General features: G+C 46.5%; 1 protein-coding gene across 1 annotated transcript in view; it reads left to right on the top strand.

Annotated features, from left to right (window-relative positions):
- The window catches only part of LOC140604785 (uncharacterized), a 196918-nt gene that overhangs the window by 169210 nt on the left and 5253 nt on the right, over nucleotides 1-22455 (top strand). Inside the window, exon 6 of the transcript XR_012007595.1 lies at nucleotides 17250-17368. The gene's annotated coding sequence lies outside the window, so the exon portion shown is untranslated. The remainder of the gene's footprint in view (nucleotides 1-17249; nucleotides 17369-22455) is intronic.

Raw genomic sequence — 22455 nt, 5'->3', positions numbered from 1 at the left:
CTCAGTTGGTTAGGCGTCTGCCTTCAGCTCAGGTCAGATCCTAGAGTCCTAGGATGGAGCTCTGTGTAGGGCTCCCTGTCTCAGTGGGGAGTCTGCTTCTCCTGTCCCTCCCCCTGCTCATGCGCTCTCTTTCTCTCTCTCTCTCTCTCTCTCTCTCAAATAAATAAAACCTTTAACAATAAATAAATTAATTAAATAACACTCTCTAAAATTCATCTTACTGGAGGCCTAGCAAGAGGGGTTTGGCTTCCAGACTCGCTATGTGAGTAGAACCCCCGGCTCCAGAAATAAAAGCTTCTGGAGATGGAAGCAACGTGGGCCCAACTTCAGTCCCATCCTCCGTGTTGCCCTCCTCCTCACCAACACAGCCTAGGCCGTGAAGACAGACACTCTCCGCTGCACAGAACTGCCTACCTGGCAACACTGCCTTGACGACCTGCTGCAATTCGGTGGTGAGAAAGGCTAAGAAGAAGCTAGTGCTCATCATCATCGTAACATTCCAGGTGTAGCAGAGCCCCACTACATGGTGGGGACCCTGCCTGCGTGGGTTCACCTGTCCAGCTCTGCTTAGCTATCCATGATGGGGAGAGAGCATGTCCATAGTATAAATATGTTCAAAGGCAAACCAGAGCAAAATGGTGCAATAAGCTTCAGAACTTCCTTTCCTCTGTTAATGACTCTCCCTTCTTCCTCCTCCCCCTGGGGCACTCTTCTGGATCAGAACACCTGAGTCAAAGGAGGATGTCCACACTCACTTTACCCTAGAGGATTTCAGTTTGGTAGCTCATTCCCTAGAGGGCCTGCTCAGCTCTCCATTGGCCTGTGTCCCTCTTTCCTCTGGGCCCTCAGAGTCTTAATCACAGTGACGTCACAGTGCGTTCTTCTCTTCCATGATTTGAAGAAACTTGTCCTTAACCAGGGCCTCAAACTTTTTCATATTGCTCCTTTGAGTTCACTGATAAAGCCACTCTCACTAGGCACACATAGCCTATTTGCTGCAAGGCTTGCCTGGATTTCAGCTTAGGCGCCTTCCTCACTGCACCTTTATGCAGTGCACAACCTGTACAACTGTACAGAGAAGCCCCATCATCAGCTGCTCTGTTTTATTCACCTCGATGCTGCCCATTGCCTTCTTTTCTGCCTGATAGCAATGAACATTTGTTGACTGAATGCAATGTGGGCATGCATAGATGGATGGATGAACCACATGTTCGTGTGAGTCACTGCGGTGACTTATAGGCTAATAGGCAGCTACCTAAACCACCTAGATACACCATGAGCCAGGAGCATTGGAATCACACACACAAGAATATGTGGTTTCATTAAGGAGAGAATCTGTGTTATTCGTATGTAAACCCACACTCTTGTGAAAAGGGGCTTAGAATCTACCAACTATTCCGATCACGACTAGGCACTGGCAATAGGCTAAGCCCTCTGAGGGAGATGAGTGATGTAAGATATGCCCCTGCCTTCACGGGTGGCTCATCTAGCTGAGGAAGAAGACTCACTCGGGGGATGCAGCTGTCCGTCAGGACATCTATCAGCGAATCGCACAAACTAAGGGCAGGTGGCACCTGTGGCTGCTGGAATGGGCAGGACACTTACACATGCGAGTAATTATGGGCACGGACCCAGCCAGAGGTCAGGGCAGGCTTTCCTGAGAAAGTGACCCATGAACACCCATCAAGGGCTCTCCAGGTGGAGTGGGAAGGGAAGCGCTTTCCACACAGAGGGTGTGACTCATGCCAGTGCTCGGTGCTGGAGGGCGTCATGGCAAGTCTGGAGTCATACTTGGGGTGTAGGGGAGGAGCCTGGCATGCGGGGATGCTGGAGAAGCAGGGAGAAACAGACCATGAAGATCCCTGTTGGCCATTTAGGGCACTGGCCGTTCTCAATCCTCCGAGCAGTGGGACCCTAATGCAGGGTTCTAAACAAGAAGGCGCTATGCTCAGACTTGTGTTCTGAAACTCTCACTTTTACTCTTGCATGGTATTAAAAACAAGGCAACAGGCACAAATGGAGTCGATTATGCTGAGGCCTCCTGGTGTCACCAATTGGAGACTTAACTAATTAGTTTCAGTTCTCCCAGGAACGGAGTCTGAAATCAGTCAGCCAGGAATCACCTGGTCAGTAGAGTTAGGTAATCTCCCTGATAGACCGCTGCCATCCCCTAAAGGGAAGTAACTTTTCAAATAACAACCAGCTCTTCTGCCTGGCATCACTCCCTTGTTCCTGATCCCCTCTGCCCCTAAAAGACTCGCTTTGTACAGCTCCTCAGAGCTCCTTCCCCTCTGCTAGGTTGGATGCTGCTCCATTAGAATCGAATTTTGCCCAAGTAAACTCTCGAAATTTGTACTATGCCTCAGTTTACCGTTAACAGTGCTAGGGGCAGGGGAGGGAACTGAAGGGGACCCTGAGAGTCCCCAGACACAAGGAGCAACCAGACGTGGGTATCTGCTCAGCCCCTGGAACTCTCCGCTCTGGCGCTGCCTCTGGAGGTGGTGGGTAGGTCCCTCTGGGTCCTGGCTGTGCAGCTTCCTAGTCCTGAGCTTTCAGACTTCATTTGAGCAGTTCCTCTCTTGGGACTGGGTCCCAAAAAGCACCAGAGTCAAACTGGGTCCCACTTAGAAACTGGACTGGATCCCACTTAGAAACCAGACTGGGTCTGGGAACAGGCTGGATTGGATTTAGAAGCCAGACTGGGTTTGGGGTCTGACTGGATCCAACTTAGGCTGGACTGAGTCCAGTGCGAGGCCTTGGGGACATAAGGCAGGTAAACCTTACCAAAGAGAATCCAGAATTTCGGTGTCCAATGTGGAGAACTTTTAACCTACGCAACAGCTTATTGATTTACGAACTGGCCTAGAGCAAAAGGGGTCTCAGCCAAGCATTCACCATAAGGAGAAGCGGGAAAATTATTTTTCCTTCGCTATAGTTTCTGGGAACCAGGGGGACCAGGGTGAGAGCTGCGGGGACACTGCCCTCACTGCAGAGCCTGCAGACGGGATCCTGGGAAACCTGGCAGGAGCCCTCAAAGGGTGAGGATCCTTACCAAAGTCGGCTTTCCCAGGTCCCTATCTGAAGTGCCTGCATGAGAGGGGAAAGTGAAATTTCACAGGGTCCCTTCCTTTCCAAATTCAGATTGGAAGGTAAACGACAGGTGTAAGAATTCAGTCTTTGGATTGTGATCCATCCATCTGTTTCCAGGTATCCACCAACCGTTGGTCTTTCTCTTTTCAGGGACACTATTGCTTTCTCGTGGGTCTCCTCTTGTGTTCTGAGAACTTGCCTTGGCAACCTTTGGGTTGGGAGCCCCCAAAATGGGGCAGATGGAAATGTGGGCTGTATTCCACTTGCAGCTGGTCCTAGAGAGGGTCACCAGCTCTCAGGAGAATTGTCTAAATCTTTCTTCTGCTTATATTAGGGAGGGGGGTTGCATCTTGGGAGGGTAGTATCTTTTGTACTCTCTGGGTGCCCCACTGCATCTGCTCTGCAGGGTAAAATCTACCTTCCTTCGTTTAGAGTATGAAGCTTAATACAATCTGACTCCACTCCATTTCTGTGATTTCTCTCCTGCCTCTCTTCCCCATGCACATACCCACGTCCCATAATGAATGTATGAATATACCTAACCCTGCGTGACAGCTTTGACCGCGCAACCATGCAACCAAGGACAATATCCTATGGATGATGATGTAATGGGATGGGAAGAAGCCAGGTCCCCAGCTGACCTGATACAACTGGGCAGCCCCGGCAGTCTGGGCTCCTCACCTCTACAATCATCTCTTGTGTGAAAAATAAAGTGAATCTTCTTTAAGCTGCTCTGTGTGTGTGTGTGTGTGTAGATATCTCTTTGCTTAAATAGCAGCTTAGCCTTTTCCTAGGCAGACTAGGCAATGAGCTTCTCCAGAGCAGAGATGAAAGCTCTGTCATCTTCTTACCTCCAGCACTCAGCACTGCACCTTCTAAAAATATTAATATTCAATAAACCTCTCTGATTAAGGGGGCGCTTGAACTGGGAAGAACTAAAGCCATAAAAAAGTGAATTGGATCAAATCAGAAGTGCCTGGGATGTCCTAGCCAGGGACTGGGATTTCACACTGTCCACATTTTGGTTCTGTGGAAAGCTGTAAAGTAGGGGGAAAACTCTGCACGTCCAGGCTTCTCTGATGGGTGTTCAACACAGCAGCTCAACTTCTCAGACACAGGAAGGAATCCAGGAGGCAGCCCTTAAATACTGCAGGTTACAAGCAGGAGGTGCTAACCACACTGGATACGTGACATCAGCTGCAACTCCTCTGGGCCGATCACTGTGATGAGCTCTGTGGCGCCGATACAGCAAATTTCAGACACGGTTCCCCATGTGGGAGTTGTAGGTTTTGTGTTTTTTGCAGCTATGTTTCTGTCCTTTGATCTTGATAAGCCGTAAAAATGCCTCTCCGACCCTTTCCCTCTTCCTGTGATTCTCTCTTGTCCATTTGCATGACTTACGGTTCTCTCTTTCCACCAAAGGAGTTAGTTACCATGGCAATGTTGAGTTATCTGAGCCAACTTGTGACTTTGAGTTTTAAAAACAACAACACATTGGGGTTGGGGGGTAAACCACAATCATACGCAAACTAAACCCAAACAAAACAAAAGCCTCAAACTATCATGAAAAATCAGCAGTCCTCCCAGATGAGATGGTGCAGCGGTGAGGGGGGGCATGGGGGCGGGAGGGATTTTTCGCAGTTCTCCGTTTTGAGAGAAGACGTTCTAGTTTTCCGACCCCGTCTGATCATACCCGAGGGCCCTGTGTGGCCCCTGCAATGATCGTTTGCCCTTTAGCTTTGGCTTCCAGGAGACAATACTAGTTCCCTTTAGCGACTGCATAAGACTGTGCTTTTCTGTGTGCTGATGCTATATCTGAGTTACTTATCTTTATTTTATGCTTTTGTAAGCCACCTCAAATCTCTAGCACAGATATAACCATTGGAATGAATGACCCAAATAAAATCATAGAAAGGGGAGCTCCCTCTGCCTGTGTCTCTGCCTCTCTCTCTCTGTGTATGTCTCTCATGAATAAATAAATAAAATCTTTAAAAAAAAAGAAAAGAGAAAGGGGAGCTCTAAATGAGTGCGGGCCCTTAGGGAAGGGTCTGTACATGGACTCTGTCACCCTTTCCTTAGAACTCCTGCCTGGGTCTGGAAATAACAAAAGGACTATTTTTTGCGTTGGCTTTCAAAATACCTGGTGGCCTCTCCTGGTCGCTAGCCACCCCCTTCCCTCTACCCTACATTGGTCTAACAGGGCACCAGCACTCCTCCTCCACACGGCACACCAGCAGGAAACCCAATTGTGTGAATGTCTGAAATACAGGCACCTGGCACCCTGGAAGCAGGAGGGTGGCCTTTACTAGAATGGATTGTGCAGAGCTTTTTAAGGTGAGGGGGAGGGTCTCCCACAGTGAATTAAGTTACAAATTGCAGGCAGTGCAGCTAGGAAGGGGCTGGGGTTTTCTGCCCAAATGTTGAGATCTGTTTTGATGGCCGCAAAGTTGCTTTTCTGATTCCCTGCTTCCAACCGCTAGACAGGGAAGCAGAAGGAGCTGCTGCCACTGGTTCACGAGGCCAGGCTTTCAGACATGGGCATAAGGCTAGAATGAGGTCTTCCAAGTAGACGTCCAGCTCCTTTCATGGATTCCCAGACTGTTCCTGGGCAGGCAAGCAGGGCTGCTCTAGGAGATGGTCCAGGCCCCCAGGGTGCAGGGTGCCGCTGGCTCTGGGGGCTCCATGCATGGGCCTCTCACCTCCTGCTCAGCTGCAGCAAGCAGCTCAGCACTGCAGGTCGGCAATGCCCTAATGCAGGGGGCTGTGGCAGAACCAAACAAATATTTAGAAAGACCAATAATGAGAATGATCAATTACTGTCTGGAGCATGGTGTCTGTCTATTTGGGCCCTGAGGCCACGTGAGCAATGAGGTTGGGAGGGATAATGGGGCTTTGGGGTTGAGTAGGAGGCCCCAGTAGTTTGCCAGGGGCTCAGAGCAATGCTGCAGAGCTGGAGGACCGTGGTTGTGCATGTCAATATGGCATTGACCTGGCTGGGCCTCCATAGGCCCTGCCTCACCCTGATGGAGATTCCAAGGGTTGTGCTGGTGGTGGGGAGAATCAGACCCAAGTGTGAGGCTGCTGGTGTTGTGTATGTGCAGATGTATGTGTGTGTGTTAGAAAGATGTGTTTACTCTTAGTCCAGGAAAACTTCCCTGTCCCTTGTTGTTGGGGGAGAGAACTGAGAGGAGGGAGGTTTAGTTAAGCAGTTAGACTCGAACACAAAAACATGAGGAAGGGGGATTATTTCCCAATGTCTATGGTACTTCGACGAATGGATAAGAACTCTTTCCTGTCTATCACAGAGGTTGATCCCTGGGGAGGGGTGCATGTGAGCATGTGGGGGTACACTATGGAGGGATTGACAATCAAAGAGAATGAAGGGAAGTTCCTATAAATAGGGCTGAAGTAAACTGCCCAGGAAAGGGCCCCAAGCCAGGGCCCAGTACATGCTGGATGGCCATAGAGAATTGAGTGGCAGAGAGACAAGAGGAACGGTCAAGGTCAGGACAGCTAACCCTCTATTTCCAGATCTCACCACATGTCCTGAGACATGGGCCTGCTCTCCTCTAAGCAGAATGAGAGAAATTGAATATGGATTGTATATTGGATAATATTGTATCAATGCCAAATGTCTTGGCCATGACAATGGTATGGTGATGGTGCAGGAGAATGTCTTTGTTCTTAGGAGCTCATGCTGAAGTATTGAGGGCTGGAATTTTCTGATATCTGCAACTTTCCAGGGGTTCAATAAAAAGAAAGGAAGAGATATGGGAAGTATTAATGCAAATATGGCGAAACAACAATTGGTGGATCTCAGTCAAGGGCATAGAGAGGTTCGTTGTATCATCTTTCAGTTCTTCTGTACACTTGAAATTTTTAAAAATAATGTTAAGGGACATGAATTATTGGTGCATGACAACATGAATTAATCAATATGCTCACTAAAGGTGAAACTAGACACAAAAGAGTACACACTATATGATTTTATTTGAAATTCTAGAACATGTACAACTCTATGGTGGGAAGATGTCAGAACAGTGGTTGCCTGAGTGTGTGTGTGGGGGGGAGGAGGTTTGACCAGGAAGGATCATGAAGGGACTTTCTATATTTCTGCAGGGGTTTGTGTTATGCAGATATGAGGTATTATTTGAAACTGGGCAGATGTACACCTAAGATTTGTGCATTTAACGATATGTAAAATTCATATGAAGAAGGGAAAAATGGTTTAAAAAGAGTTGGGGAAAATACTGAATAAGGGTAGAGTGTGGTTTGCCTTGGATTTCTTACCTTTTGGGATAATCCTCGGCATCTTTCCCAGTTTCCCAATATGGTTGGGCATATTTTGAATGCTTCATCTTGAGGGTTCAGGAAGAAGGTATCATTGCTCCAGTTTTGGAAGTTCCCAGGCTCAGAGTTGGTCCCCAGGTACTCAGTCAGCCATGGGTCCAATGATGTAGTCACACTGGTGACTTAGCTCTGTGTGGTGTGGTAGCCAGCCTCCAAGATGGCACCCAGTGATCCTCACCTCTCAGTTTTTGTGGTTCTCTTTCACGCTGAATAGGGCCAATTGTGTAACCAATAGGATATCACGGATATAGTCTGTGACTTCTGGGACCAGATCATAAAGGACACTGCAATGTCAGCCTTGCTCTCTCTTGGATCGCTTTCTCGGGGGTGGGAGGACACAACCCTATGGTGGCTAGCAAGGAACCGAGGCCTCCTGCCAACAGCTAGGATCAGTACTCCAGCTGTTCAAGTGAGCTTTTTGGAAAGTGGATCCTTCCGTCCCAGTCAATCCTATGACTGCAGCCCTGGTGGACGTCTGGACTGCAACGTCATGAGAGATCCTAAGCCCGAATTATCGTGAAAATTCCCTCCTAAATTCCTTACCCACAGAATCTCTGAGGTCATAAATGTTTATCATTGTGTCAAGCCACTAAATTTTGAGGTTACGCACCAACAGATAACTAATATAGAAAGTGACACTGGGATCTTCAGAGAACACGCAGGCACCTCTAGGCAGGTGTGGCCTGCCTTCCTGTGGTGAACCACAGGAGCTTTCCCTTCCGCCCACAAACCTCATCCTTCTTCCCGTTTTCATTCACAGCAGCCCAGGGGGAGACTGAGAAGCATTTTCTCTTGCCATTCTGCCCCATAGTTGTACTAAGAGTCATTAAACTTCTTCAAGACTCTGCTCTCTAGCACCGTCTCCACCCTCGTTCCACCCCACCTCCACAAGAGAAATCATCCCTCACCACACACTCCCCTGAGGACCTCATGGCACTTCATGGCACCACCAAAACCATTACCTGCTTGGACTTGAGAGGTCCCCAGGTCTCCCACATTGGAAAGTTATTGCCAACATCCCACCTACATTTTCCTCACCATCCTTGAGCCTCTCATCTGAGAAGAATCTCTGCATTACAGTTTTTATGGCAGATGCAATATTCTCCTTTTTTTTTTAACGTTTTATTTATTCATGAGAGACAGAGAGAGAGAGAGGCAGAGACACAGGCAGAGGGAGAAGCAGGCTCCACGCAGGGAGCCTGACGTGGGACTCGATCCCGGGTCTCCAGGATCACGCCTGGGCCAAAGGCAAGTGCTAAACCGCTGAGCCACCCAGGGATCCCCAATATTCTCCTTTTAAAGGAAATTTTAGTAAAATATTTTCTTCATAAAAGTTATATAAGGTCATTTTAGAAAAATAGTAAAATACATACAACAATCCCTGTGAAGAAGGGTGGCCATGTGTGTGTCCTCAAAGCAAATCCGTATTAAATAATTTAAAAGAAATGAGGTGCTGAAGTAACTTATTTTGTCATAGCCAAAGCTTTGAAATCAATGTAGTTCAACCTGGAGACTTTGTGTATTAAAAGCATATTTAAAAAAAAAAGCATATTCCCACAAACAACAACTTAAACCTTCTGGAAATAATATGGACACAGATAAAAGGGGGAGAAAGTGTTCCTCGCAGTCTTCTTTCTGACTGGCCTGTCTGATTGGACTACTTTTGCCCTCTGCCTTGAACATGTGATCTCGGTGGACACCCCTGGACACCTCATTGCCCCTCACAGTGAGAACTATCGCCCCTTTCCTCATACAAGCGCCAGAGCTCTGCTCAGACCCTCTGAGGCCACAGCCCACTGTATGTAGTTTACAGGGGCTGCCATAACAGAACCCTACAAACTGGGTGGCCTAAAACCCAGAGATGTATTCTCTCACATTTCTGGAAAGCAGAAGTCCCAAATCAAGGTGTTGGCAAGGATGGGTTCCTTCTTTGGGGCTCTGGGGAGAGTCTGTTCCATGCCTCTTTCCTAGTCTCTGGTGGCTGCCAGCAATCCTCGGTGTTCCTTGGCTTGTAGGTGCATTCCTCCAATTTCTGTATCTTCTCATGGCATTCTCTCTCTCTGTCTCTGTGTCTTCTCATGGCCTTCTTACAAGGACACCAGTCATTAGATTTGAGGCCTGCCCTAATCTAGTATGACCTTGTTTCCCTGAATTACATCTGCAAAGAAACTGCTGGGAAATAAGGTCTCATCCCGAGGTTCTGGGTGGATATGAATTTGGGGGGATATTATTCAATCCCATGCACAAAGGTTCAAACATCACACATTTTAACCATCAGCAAGGATAGCACTTGGGTTATCACCAGTGGATTAGAAATCCCTACATCATGAGAAATAAAGGCAAAGAAAGAGATCAAGAAAATAAAAGCTTTAAATTCAGTCTCTGCTGAAACATTAAATAAATTTTATGGCACTCCCAGGAGAGCATGGATGAAATTGTTGCTGTCTCGCTGCTTGGAGAAATCAGAGGAAGAGTTCTTTGCAGGAGGATACATTCTAAGACATGGGTAATGAAAGCAAATCTCCTGGAAGCATAAGGGCTAGATCACAGCTAATTTAGGCAAGAAAAAAGTGCAATGAATATTACGCAACCTATAAAATTGTCTTTAGGAAGAGTTCTTCAGGACACGGAGAAAGGCTTATGCTCTAAAGCTAACAAAAAACCTCCAGCATTCAAAATTGCATTGGCAGCATGAGCTCAACTATGCAATAAAGAGGAGACATTTCCAGAGAATAAGGCTGGTGCCAACTGTGAGGTGGAGACATGGACACAGAGGGCGATTGCCTTTTATTTCACACAATTCTGCACTGTCTGAATTCCTTTCCCCAGTGATCATGTACTTTAAAAAAAAACAGACTTTTAATTTGAAAACAGGGTTAGATCCACACACAATCTGCAAGAGTAACGCAGACAGTTCCATATATCCTGTATCTGGTTCCCCTATTCGCTAACATCTTACATTTGCCATAAATAACGAACCAATACTAATGCATGATTATTATCTAATATCATTCTTTAATGGGATTTTAAAAGTTGTTTCAGCATATCCCCTTTCTGTTCCAGGATCCCATCCAGGAGACTAGGTTACATTTAGTGATCACATCTTAGGCTCCTCTAGACTATAACATTTTGTCAGACTCGTTTTTGATGATCTCGACCGTTTGTGGAGTTCGGGTCAGATATTTCACAGAGCGTCCCTCGGTTTGGGTTTGTCTGATGTTTTTTTCGTGAGACTGAGGTTTTAAGTTTGTGGGAACAAGACACATAGAACAAGACACACAGAAGTTAAGTGCCATTCTCAGTGTGTCACATCAAAAGATAAATTACTTTTTTAATGAAACAGACCATAAAATGTATTTTCCATGAGGATCACACTAGAAAAAGAACAGTGCTGGACTCTAGAGTGTGGATTATGAGGGTTTTCTTAATAGTTTTCTTTATGGTCTTCTATAAAAAGTACAAAATACATTTTATAATTAGAAAAAGAATTAACAAAAAATCTGGCCGCAAATAGCCAGGAAGGTCCGCAGTGGCTGTGGGGACAGGGGAGGGAGGGAGGGGGCCGGGCCTTGTCTGGCAGGGGAACAGAGAGTGTCAGCGTGATGGGGAACACACCAGGGCCTGGCTGCGTGCTGGGAGCAGTCAAGATTACTAATGGCAGGACAGAAAGTAACAGCAACAAAAGGAAGGCGAGGGCCAGGCTAGGAAGACAGCACTAATGAGAACATTGAGATGCATTCCAGGCGAAAGGGTAACCCAAAAAATGTAAGCAAGCCTGGAGCTGAGATTAGTTATAGCCAAATAAGTCATGCAGGATTCAGAGGGTGCAGGCGGCCGGTGGAAGCTCGGCACCTCCGCGTCTCTGAATCCGGCAACGTAATGCTTTGTATAAATACTGACTTTTTAGGGAAGACAGAGAGGAGCCTCCCTCTCTTTTCCACGGTAGGGATTAAGAAAAGTTTATTGATTTTTAAACAGGCTGTTTCTAATCAGGGTTTATTTTAGATCTAATAAAGCTGTTATTATTTTTTTCAATTAGGTGCGGAGAGGGGAATTCAATGTCAATCTGCATAAAGTATTCTAAATTGCTTTGGAAGATGTTATGGTGAAACTAAGATTGTAGATCGCATGTAAATCCCAGGGCACTGGTCCCATAGGGATATTGTACTAGAACCCTTATGTTGCCCCAGCTCTTGGTTCAGCGTTAAAATAGCAGGGCTGGGGCGCCTGGGTGGCTCAGTGAGTTAAGCATCTGCCTCCAGCTCAGGTCATGATCCTGGGGTCCTGGAATAGAGCCTGAGTTGGGCTCCCTGCTCAGTGGGGAGTCTGTTTCTCCCTCTCCCTTTGCTCCTTCCCCTGCTCTTGCTCTCTCACTCAAATAAATTAAAAAAAAATTTTTTTTAATGTCTGGGCTGGGGTGCTCGGCTGGCTCAATCGGTGGAGCATGTGAACTCTTGTGAATTAGAGCTCCACCTTGGGTGTAAAGATTGCTTAAAAATAAAATCTTTTGGGGGCACCTGGGTGGCTCAGTTGGTTAAGCATCTGCCTTCAGCTCAGGTCATGATCACAGGGTCCTGGGATTGAGCCCTGAGCTGAACAGGGAGCCTGCTTCTCCCTTTCCCTCTGCCCCTTCCCCCTCACCCCTGCTTGTGCTCTCTCTCCCTTAAATAAATAGATAAATCTTTAAAAAAAAAATCTTTTTGAAAAAATAAAATAGGGCAGCCCTGGTGGCTCAGCGGGTTTAGCGCCACCTTCAGTCCAGGGTGTGATCCCGGGGATCGGGATCGAGTCCCATAGAGGGCTCCCTGCATGGAGCCTGCTTCTCCCTCTGCCTGTGTCTCTGCATCTCTCTCTCTCTCTCTCTGTGTCTCTATGAATAAATAAATAAAACGTTTAAAAAAAAAAGAAAAAAGAAAATAAAAATAAATAAATGAAATGGCTGGGCAGACGGGTTGGTGTCCATATAATGGGGTATATGACCATAACTTTCATGGAAAGCAATCTTTCAGTTATGATTGGCAAACTTCTATTCATGTTTCAGGACCCAAATCAAGGGTTCTGTGAAGTCTTCTTAAGTTCTCTCAGGCATAACAGGGACTTTGTCCTCTGTTTCCACTATGTACTGTTGGTAGTAGTTTTCATCATTGCATTGATCATGTTGCACCACCTCATTAGTTTCTGTCCTGGTCCCCCAGTAGACCGTGCAGCATAGAGACTAGAGACAGTAATATATTCTCATTCTGTAGTCCTTTCTCTTCCAAAGTAGCTCAGTTACTAAAATATAGTAGGCACTTAGATCCACTTTTTACCCCTGAGTCACAGACCAGCTATATACCTCTGTAGATCTGATTTGCCTAGTTCTACCTTCATACGTGCATGTAGCTGATTCTTGATTTGCTAAATTTGTAAGGGTTTGTTGAGCATGTCCTATGGGCTTACTTTCTGCCCTAGGATATCTAAGGGTTATAAAAGAATGATGTAATCTTGCTGCTGTGTAGCCCTTAGACTTTAAAGAGTTCAATAGACTAAAATATTGCAAAGAGAACAATAGAAGGATGTATAATTATAGAAAAGTGATTCTAAGTGGCCCAGTGCATGATAAAGGTACCTCCTGGTATGGAAGTGAAGAAGAGAAGAGTTGGCATTATTAGGACGGACTTGGCCAAGGCACAGAAGATGGAGAGAGTTGACCAGATGGAAGAAATGAGGGAGTGTGCTTCAGATTTGCAGAACAACTGCCCAGGTGGGGCTGAGCTCCAAAGAGAGCAGACGGTAAGGAGACCAGCCTGGAATTTCCCATTAGATTTTGGAGCTGTTGGGGTGAGCATGTTCCTGACTCACCAAGAAGCTGGGCACTGAAGCCAGAAGCTGGGAATGAACCAAGTCAAGCTGAGGTGAGGGATGGAGCATCAGCGTGCAAGCTGAGGATGGTCTCAGAAGCAGGATCTGGATACACAGAGGGGATGGATTCAGGACCATGCGCATTGAGAGGATCTGGCCTCACAGGTATCAGAGGCCCAGGAAGCCATGGAATTCCGTGGATTGATGTGTCCCTGCTACACTGACCTTCCTTCCTGCTCCTTTCTCTGAGAAAGAGTTCTGTTCACTAAAATGCTTAAAGGCCCCACGCCACTCCTGACAACTAGGAAGGGGCAGTAGGAGAGGAAAGGAGAAATAATTCTGAACGGAGGGAATCAGGGCAGCAGTATGGCCCTCGGAGAAGACTTTGATGAGAACTGTTAGCATTAGCACTGTGCATTTCGGCAAGTTGCCTGACCTCCCTGAAACTTAATCTCATTTGTAAGACCCGGATGCCCATCTGTATCTTACAGTTGTTCTTAGGACATAAAGCATAGCAGGCACTTTTGGCTGCAAGAAATCACGACTCCCTGGGATCACCTCAAGTGTGTGGAGGGTGGTGGGCAGACACAGCTGGGACTCTCAGAGCACCTGGAAGTGAGCCTGGGACCAAGAGCAGCTCTGGAGGAAGGGGCACCTCTGCCCATTCAAGAGAGGTTCAGCGGCCCGCCTCTCTGCTGTTTATTCACCACATCTGTCTTGAACACCAACTGTGTGCCAGTGTGGGTGCTGGGGATGCAGCCTTTCCACACCTCGCTTGGTCTCTGCCCTTGAACGTACCCAGTTCTCTATCTGTGGATAAACCAGTATTCTTTATATGCAAATGACTGAAACCCAACTCAAAGTAGCTGAAGGAAAGGGAGGCTTTAGTGGGTCATAGTGTAAACAAATCCCAGAGAGGCAGGGGTGCGAAGGGAGGAGAGGGGGAGGTAAGGGAAGAATGAGCTGGTCTCAGGGTCACCTGATCAAGTTCACCAGAGAGTAGGCTGAGATTTAAAAATAGCTGCAAATATCCTCCAAAGAGATAGTGCTTTAGGCCGGAGTAGTGGGAGGGACACTCACAGGAATCAAGATACCTTTTTCTTTCTATTTTTCTTTTTTTTTTAAAGATTTATTTATTTATTTGAGAGAGAGAGTTGGGGCAGAGGGAGAGGGAGAGAATCCCAAGCAGGCTCCATGCCCAGTGCAGAGCCCACTCAACACAGGACTTGATCTCAGAACCCTGAGATCATGACCTGAGCTGAAAACAAGAGTTGGATGCTTAACCGACTGAGCCACCCAGACACCCCTCATTTTTTTAACATCCCTTTTCTTTTCCAGTTTAATTGAGGTATGTCTGATTAAAAATTGTACATATTTAGGTCGTATAACATGATTTTTTAAGCGTGTACAATGTGATGCTCTAATATACTGTACGTATGCATTATGAAAGGATTATCGCAATCACGGAACACATCCATCATTCACATAGTTACCGTTTTTGTGTGAGTGATGAGAACACTGAAGATTTACTTTCTTGGCAGATTTCAAGTGTTTAGTACAGTATTATTAACTATAATCACCATGCTGTACAGTAGATTCTCAGACTTACTCATCTTACAACTGAAGGTTCATTAACCTAACCAACATCTCCCCATTTCCTCCACCCCTAGCCCCTGGCAACTCTATTCTGTCCTCTGGTTCTATAAGTTTGACTTTGCCAGATTCCACATATAAGTGAGAGCATATAGCATTTGTCCTTCTGTGATTGGCTTGTTTCACTTGGCATAATGTTCTCCTGGTTCATCCATGTTGTTGCAAATGATAAGATTTCCTTCTTTTCATAGCCGAATAATATTCCATTGTGTATATGCCACATTTTCTTTATCCATTTATCCTTTGAAGAGGATTCCTTTCTCTACTCCCAGATCTGCCACTGATTAATTACGTGATAGCGTTTATAACATTGTTAGGGCTTCATCTGTTAAATGGGCATAACGATCACCTCGCTTTCTAGCATACAAATGCCATTTAAGTGCTGGGTGATATTATTCTAAAAATATCTGCAAATTAGCAGTATGTGCCCCTCAGCATACTAAATACCTCTGTACAAAGACTCACATGGGAAGAAAAACACTGATCAATATTGACACCTGATAATTTAACCTATTTGAATTCAGGATCATAGCTGGGACCACTGACTTCACTGACCCCTGGCCCTCAATGCAGGTTCCTGAGCCAGTGCTCAGGCAGCAAGTCATTAAAGAGTTTAAGCAATTCCCTCCCTTCCTGTGGGGTTTAGGGATTCTGCACCCCCAGATGACCCTGGGTTCCCATCTTGGTCCCACCTGTGCTTGGTAGCCAACCCCATGGGATGGAGGAAGAGGGTGTCCAGAGCCTCAGAAGAAGCCCAGAGATCCATCACCATAGGACAGGGCTTCTGAGTGGTTCTTGCTAATACAACTGCTCAGGAACCATAATTCTGGACAGGGGTCTAAGATCCACGCTCAGGATCATCAGATGGCCAGATTTCTGGGCTGTTTCCTCCTCTCCAGGTGGGAACCTGCTACCACCTAGAACCTAAATGAGGGCTGGGAGCTGACCCTCTGTCAGTGGCCCAAAACATCCTCCCTCTCCTATTTCACATGGTGGGCTGAGCCTAGACCCTCTTCTCCTCATCTGCTATTTTGCCAGAAAAAAAGTCCTGCCTAGGGGCAGCCCCGGTGGCTCAGCGGTTTAGCGCCACCTGCAGCCCAGGGTGTGATCCTGGAGACCCAGGATGGAGTCCCATGTCAGGCTCCCTGCATGGAGCCTGCTTCTCCCTCTGCCTGTGTCTCTGTCTCTCTCATGAATAAATAAATAAAATCTTAAAAAAAAAAAAAGTCCTGCATTGGCCTTGGGTTTTAACAAGTTGCTTTACATATTTGTTTTTTTTGTCTATACTTATATTCAGATGTGATTTCTCCCATCATACCTCTCCAAAGTGCCAGACCCACTAGTATTTTAATAGTGTTCTCTAATTTAGAATCCCTGCTCTCATTTTAAATTTACTGAGGATCCACATAACAATAAAAACAATAAAGCAGACCATATCCGTAGGGCACCTGGCTGGCCCAGTCGGTAGAACATAGGAGTGTTGGAGCAGTGTGAAGAAGAGGTGAGAGCAACCTCCAGACCGGCCAAAGCCTGCACACTGCTGTGTCCCCGCATCCAGTACCTACATCCCACTGCCAATGCCACCAGGCTCAAAAGAAAGGCTGAAGGGGAGGCTAAAAGAGATAAAGCCAAGGTGAAGAAAGAGCCACAGAGAAGATCCGCAAAGTTATCTGCTAAACCTGCTCCTCCATAGCCAGAGCCCACACCTAAAAAAAGACCGCTGCAAAGAAGGGAGAGAAGGTACTCGAAGGAAAATCAGGAAAAGTTGATGCTGACAAGGATGGAAAAACTGCAGAAAATGGAGATGCCCAAACACACCAGGCACAGAAAGGTGAAGCCGCTGGACATGCCACATGAAGCGTGCATCTTTGTGGTGACTGTACAGTTTAAAATACTGCTTTTGGGGATCCCTGGGTGGCGCAGTGGTTTGGTTCCTGCCTTTGGCCCAGGGCGTGATCCTGGAGACCCGGGATCGAATCCCACGTCGGGCTCCCAGTGCATGGAGCCTGCTTCTCCCTCTGCCTATATCTGCCTCTCTCTCTCTCTCTCTCTCTCTGTGTGACTATCATAAATAAATTTAAAAAAAAATTAAAAAATAAAATAAAATACTGCTTTTTATCAAGTTCGATTATACATGAAAAAGGAACATATGAGTCTTGATCTTCTTGTTGTAAGTTCAAGCCCTGCATTAGGTGTAGAGATTACTTAAAAATAAACTCTTAAAAAAAAAAAAAAAGACCACTTCCCGTGTGCCCAGCACCGACCTAAGTGCTTGACACCCTTCCTTGAGGCCCATGATCTCTTCCTCTTGACAGGTGAGGACACTGAGATGCAAGAGGTTAATCCAGGATGGGCAGCTGGTGCATGACAGAACTGGGATTCTGACTACAGTGGCCTGATCCCAATGCCTGTGTTCATGACTCTGATGTGACAGGTGAGTGGCCCACAGAGGTAAGCAGATGTGTGGAGCGAGCAGAATCACAGCCGAGTTCCCACTGTGTCATGTATTTTTGAAGGTTTTATTAAATTTCCCAGTTACATGTGAGTTTTTTCCTCTAGAAACCAAAGGGCCATTCTATTCCATCTTCCCCTTTGCCATCCATACTTGACAAAGTTCTGCTAGGAACCATGGGAAATATAAAGCATAAGTAGACACAGCTCTTGCCTTCAAAGGGTTTTAATACAGAAGATGGGTGGGGGATGAAGTCAGTGCTGAATGAGGCTTTAAGCACGTTTCTTGGCTGTTTCCTCTTGTTGCCAGAAGTAGCCCAGCTCAGGTTATTCTGCTCAATAGCTCAAATTGTGGAAAGGCCTCGAATTCAACAGCTGATGGCTAGGTTTTAGGAGTACACGGTCTTTGTGTGTTTTAAGGGGCAAGGATAAGACTTGAGAGTAGGGTGATGCTGTTCCTCTCAATCACCGTGAAACATTGCAATCTGCCCCTGCCCAGGGATAAGTTCTCCTTAAAACTCCTCCACGGAGGAGACTAAATTTTAGCTCTGGTCACCAGAGAAGCCATTCCACATCCCAGTCCCTCTGACCTGCCTCAGAGCTGTTGTTAGGCCCAGTGTAGTAAACCTCTATTGAGGACCCACTGTGAACTAGAGAGGATGTGAAGGAAGGCGGGGGGTGTGGTGAGGGTGGTGTTGAAGGTCCAAAGGGCATGGTGTCTGACTTGGAAGGATTTGTCACTGAAATGGGACAGTTTGTGTATTTTTTAAAGATTTTATTTACCAAAAAAAAAAAAGATTTTATTTACTCATTCATGAGAGACACACAGAGAGAGGCAGAGACATAGGCAGAGGGAGAAGCAGTCTCCTTCCGGGGAGCTTGATGCAGGACTCAATCCCAGGACCCTGGAATCATGACCTGAGCCAAAGGCAGACACTCAACCTCTGAGCCACCCAGGTGCCCCAGAAGGACAGATTTGTCAGTAAAAGCTGCTCAGTGCAGTGGCAGAGGTCCAGAGAAGACCCTGTGAGAGCTCAGAGAGGGGGTTTAAACCAGTTTTGGAGTGTGGTATTAGTAATGTGTGTATATGTATGTGCATGTACAGGTCTCTCTCTGTTTCTATGTTATGCATCTATGCGTGTCTGTGCATGTCTGAGTGTGTCTGTGTGTGTATCTTCCTTGAAGACAAGATACCTGACCTAAATCTTGGAAGGAGATTCCAAACCAAGAGAAGTCATGAGCAAGTGCACAGAGGTAACAGGTGACATGCAAAGACCCATAAACTGGGCTGTGAGGTGGGGAGGTCAGGAGACAAGGCCTGTCAAGCTTAAGCTTAATGGACCTACACAACTTAAGATACCTATGAGGGGTTAAGTTATGCTGTTAGGGAGCCAGGGGTCCTAACTCTGAGAGGTTTTACATCACCATTTTTTTTTATGATTTTATTTTTAAGTAATCTCCACACCCAGTGTGGGCTTGAACTCACAACCCCAAGATAAGAGTCCCATGCTCTAAGGACAGAGCCAGCCAGGCACCCCACAATATTTCTTTTTCCTTCTAATGGAAACATGTTTTCCTCGGCCCTCTCCCATGACCCATCTCCTGCCGCTCGGTTGTCCAGGTGAAGACCCTGTATCCACTCAGTGGGGGGTTCCTGTTATCTCAGGAACAGACTTCCACTATGACAGTTTCTTTATAAAAGCTTATTTTTTGCTTCTAGAAGTCATTTCAATAAATAGCTGTCAGATTAGACTCTCATTTAAACAGTATCTGTGGTGGGGAGAGGAGTAATTAAAATGTAATGAGATGGTTAGCAAATGGATCTGGGACTTTTTAGCTTTCTTATTCTAGGGAAATCAGAACCAAAAGGCATTTTTAAGCGCCTGATCTGCCAAAGCATCGCACTAGGGAGAGGGGCCGGTATGTGGATGAGCAAGAGAACAGCCTGTCCTGTCCTCCATGACAAAGGTCCACGCTCCCAGGGGAGCAGAGGGGAGAGCAGCTGACTGTGTCCAAGGAAGTGGAGGGTGCTTGTGTCTGAACTGAATTTCTAATTAATTGGATGTTTGACAGGCAAAGACAAGGGCATTTGGAGCTGAAGAGACAGCGGAGGAGACAGTGTGACCAGTGTGGCCTGGGAGGAAATGGTTCTGGGGCCGAGGAGAAGTCAGGGCTGGCTGAAGGCCTGTGTCCTTGCGGAGCAGTAAGGGGAGGCAGCTGGTAAGGTGGCCCCAGGGCTGACCCCAAAGGCCGTGGGGCACCAGGCTCTGGAGCTGGGCTGTACCTACAAGCAACCAGAAGTCATCGAATGTGTGCAGGCCTGATGCATTTCATGTTTTAGGAAGGCAACTGGATGAACGAGAGAGAGGAAATGGTGAGAATCAATCTGGAAGCTGTTAGAGGAATAGATGATGAAGCCTGCTTTAGGCAGAGGGATGCACGGAAAGGGACACGTCAAGAGATATTTAGGATGCAGACCTGCGCTGAGCTGGGTCCTGACGGTATGGGAAGGAGTAAAGTATGGTTAGAAAGCTTGCTGGTTTGGGAAAATAGGTGCCTACCACACACGGTGCCAGGATACCTGAGAAGAGCGAATGCTTTTATAAACTGCCTTCTGGTATCATCTCAAGCGAATCTAAGAATGGAATCACCTAAATATATGGCAGAAGGCAAAAGGAAGAGCTAAAGGAGGGCATGCTGAGAGGTTTGTTCTTTGGGCCCAGATGGAATCTGCCAGTTTTTCTAAGGTCTGCAATTGTACTGTTGGTGCCAACCACTGTCTGCTGTATAAAGTGGGACTCACTCCAGACTCCCACATGAGACATTTCTGGGAGACCGTTGGATGAGAGCACATGACGAATGCAATGCTGGAAGGACATCGACGGGGAGCTCTCTAGAAAGTCACTGGAGCTCAGATATGAGGAGACACACGGGCTGGAAATCCAGGCTGCAAAATAATTAGCACACCAGAGCCAGCTGGAGCTAGCAGAGGGGAAGGGGCACAGGTGAAACCACCCAAGGAGGGCCCAGGACAGGAACCCAAGGAGCTTCAGCATTCAGGGAGCAGCTGAGGAGGGGTGGTGGTAGAAATGAGACGCGAAGAGGACAAGGAGAGAGTGGCGGCTAGGAATCTGCCATAAGAAGGACCAGGCTGGTCAAGGGCAAGGAAAACCTGTGAGGGGACAACTTCACAGTGGGAGTAAGGGGATTGGGCAGCAGGTGCTGTGTGGGCCTAAGTGATGCTGGGCATATTGCAAGTCAGGCCATTCCCTCTGGACTGTTGTGCCTGCCCATGTGCTAACTTCTCTCAATCCAGACCCGGCGCTTGGCCCACCACTCATGCCTTGACCTTTTGGGGCTCAGGCCGCTGGGATCAGTGGTAAAGTCTCATGACTTCCCTTCACTCATCTGTGGGATAAGAGCTTTTGGGCCACTGGGCCAACGCCACTCTTTCTTGTTTTGCACTGAGAAAAACCATCAGTGTAGATACCGTGCAAAGATATTTTTGGAGCATGGCTTTGATCATGCGGTAGCAACATTCCAGAAGAAAAAAGCTTCTTAAGAATCTGCTGCTTGTTGGCTGAGAGATTGGGTGTCGTGCTGATTGATGAAGGTCCCAATGCTCAGCAGTTCGGGGGAGAAAGCAGGCCTTCGCTATCAGAGGAACCGCATTGCATGTTCTCATCGTGGCAAGCCAGCTGCTATCTTCATGGTTAAGCAGCTCTAATGGCTACCATGTGTCAGCTGGAAATTGTACTTAACCAAAGGGATAAACAGCACTGCATCACAGAGCCACGAAGCTTCTGTGCCTATCTGCACATCATGAGCGAATCACGTCTGTTAGAATCCCATACTTTGTGTCAACAGACTTTTTAATACATGTATGACGTTTTATAGTCAGCTCTGAAGATTTTTAATGTGGGAATGTGATGCAATAGGATTGGAGAACTTAACGATGATGTAAAGGTTCTACAAGTCAAACCGTTCTACTTTTCATAATCATGCTGCAACAAGACATATATTAGTATTAATATGTGCATATATTAGCAAGTTATTTCTTTGGTTAAACAAAGATCCCAATGGACAGGAGGTTGATTTTAGAAGTTTTTAACAACGAATGAAGCAAGATAGGGTAATTATTAGACTGAGATAAATCCAAGAAAATTCTATTCCTTTTGATAGATTGGGACCAAATGCAGGTTTTTCAAGAAAAGGTAAAAAGGCATTTAACCCACAGTTTTTCCTTTTAGAAAATTAGTATTTTTTTTTATTTGATTAATGATGGGAATTGGTCATGTCCATATTCTGGCCTTTCCTCTTGTCAATTCAGAAAATAGAATATATTCCATCTGCTGTTGCTCCCCTCACCCCACATCTTAATCTCATTAAGGCAGAGTTGCGGGATCCCTGGGTGGCTCGGTGGTTTAGTGCCTGCCTTCAGCCTTCAGCCCGGGACGTGATCCTGGGGTCCTGGGATGGAGTCCCACGTCGGGCTCCCTGCATGGAGCCTGCTTCTCCCTCTGCCTGTGTCTCTGCCCACTCCCCCCTCTCTGTGTCTCTCAAGAATAAATAACTCTTTAAGAAAAAAAGGCAGAGTTGCTAAATACTAATAGTTTATGATAGTTTTCAATGAGAATTGGATAATTATAGATGTTGAGGAACATCCAACACTCATGATCAAAGAAGGAGGCTATGTACATGAGGAAATCCATGAGGTCTCATTTTGACAATTTTATTTTGACAACTTATTCCCCTTGTTAAGTTTTTTTTTTTTTTCCTGGCCTGAACTTGAACCATTAAGGTCATTTTTGTTCTGGATGGGTTTGGTTCTCATTCATTTATTTACTAGTGCCTAAGATCTGCAATTGTGCTACTGGTACCCACCATCATCTGCCTTAGACGTGGGACTCACTCCAGACCCCCCGACCTGTGCCATTTCTGGGAGACTTTCAGGGACTGCACTGGGCCATGGGCTATACAAGTGGGTTCTTGAGGGCAGGGATCTCAGATCCCCAAGAGGGATAATAGGAGAATCCTGTCTGGCTAGATTCTCCAATCTCTCTGACCAGC

The sequence above is a fragment of the Canis lupus genome, chromosome 15 (assembly GCF_048164855.1).
Source record: "Canis lupus baileyi chromosome 15, mCanLup2.hap1, whole genome shotgun sequence".
Taxonomy (NCBI): Eukaryota; Metazoa; Chordata; class Mammalia; order Carnivora; family Canidae; genus Canis; species Canis lupus.
This window is presented reverse-complemented; position numbering and strand designations above follow the sequence as displayed.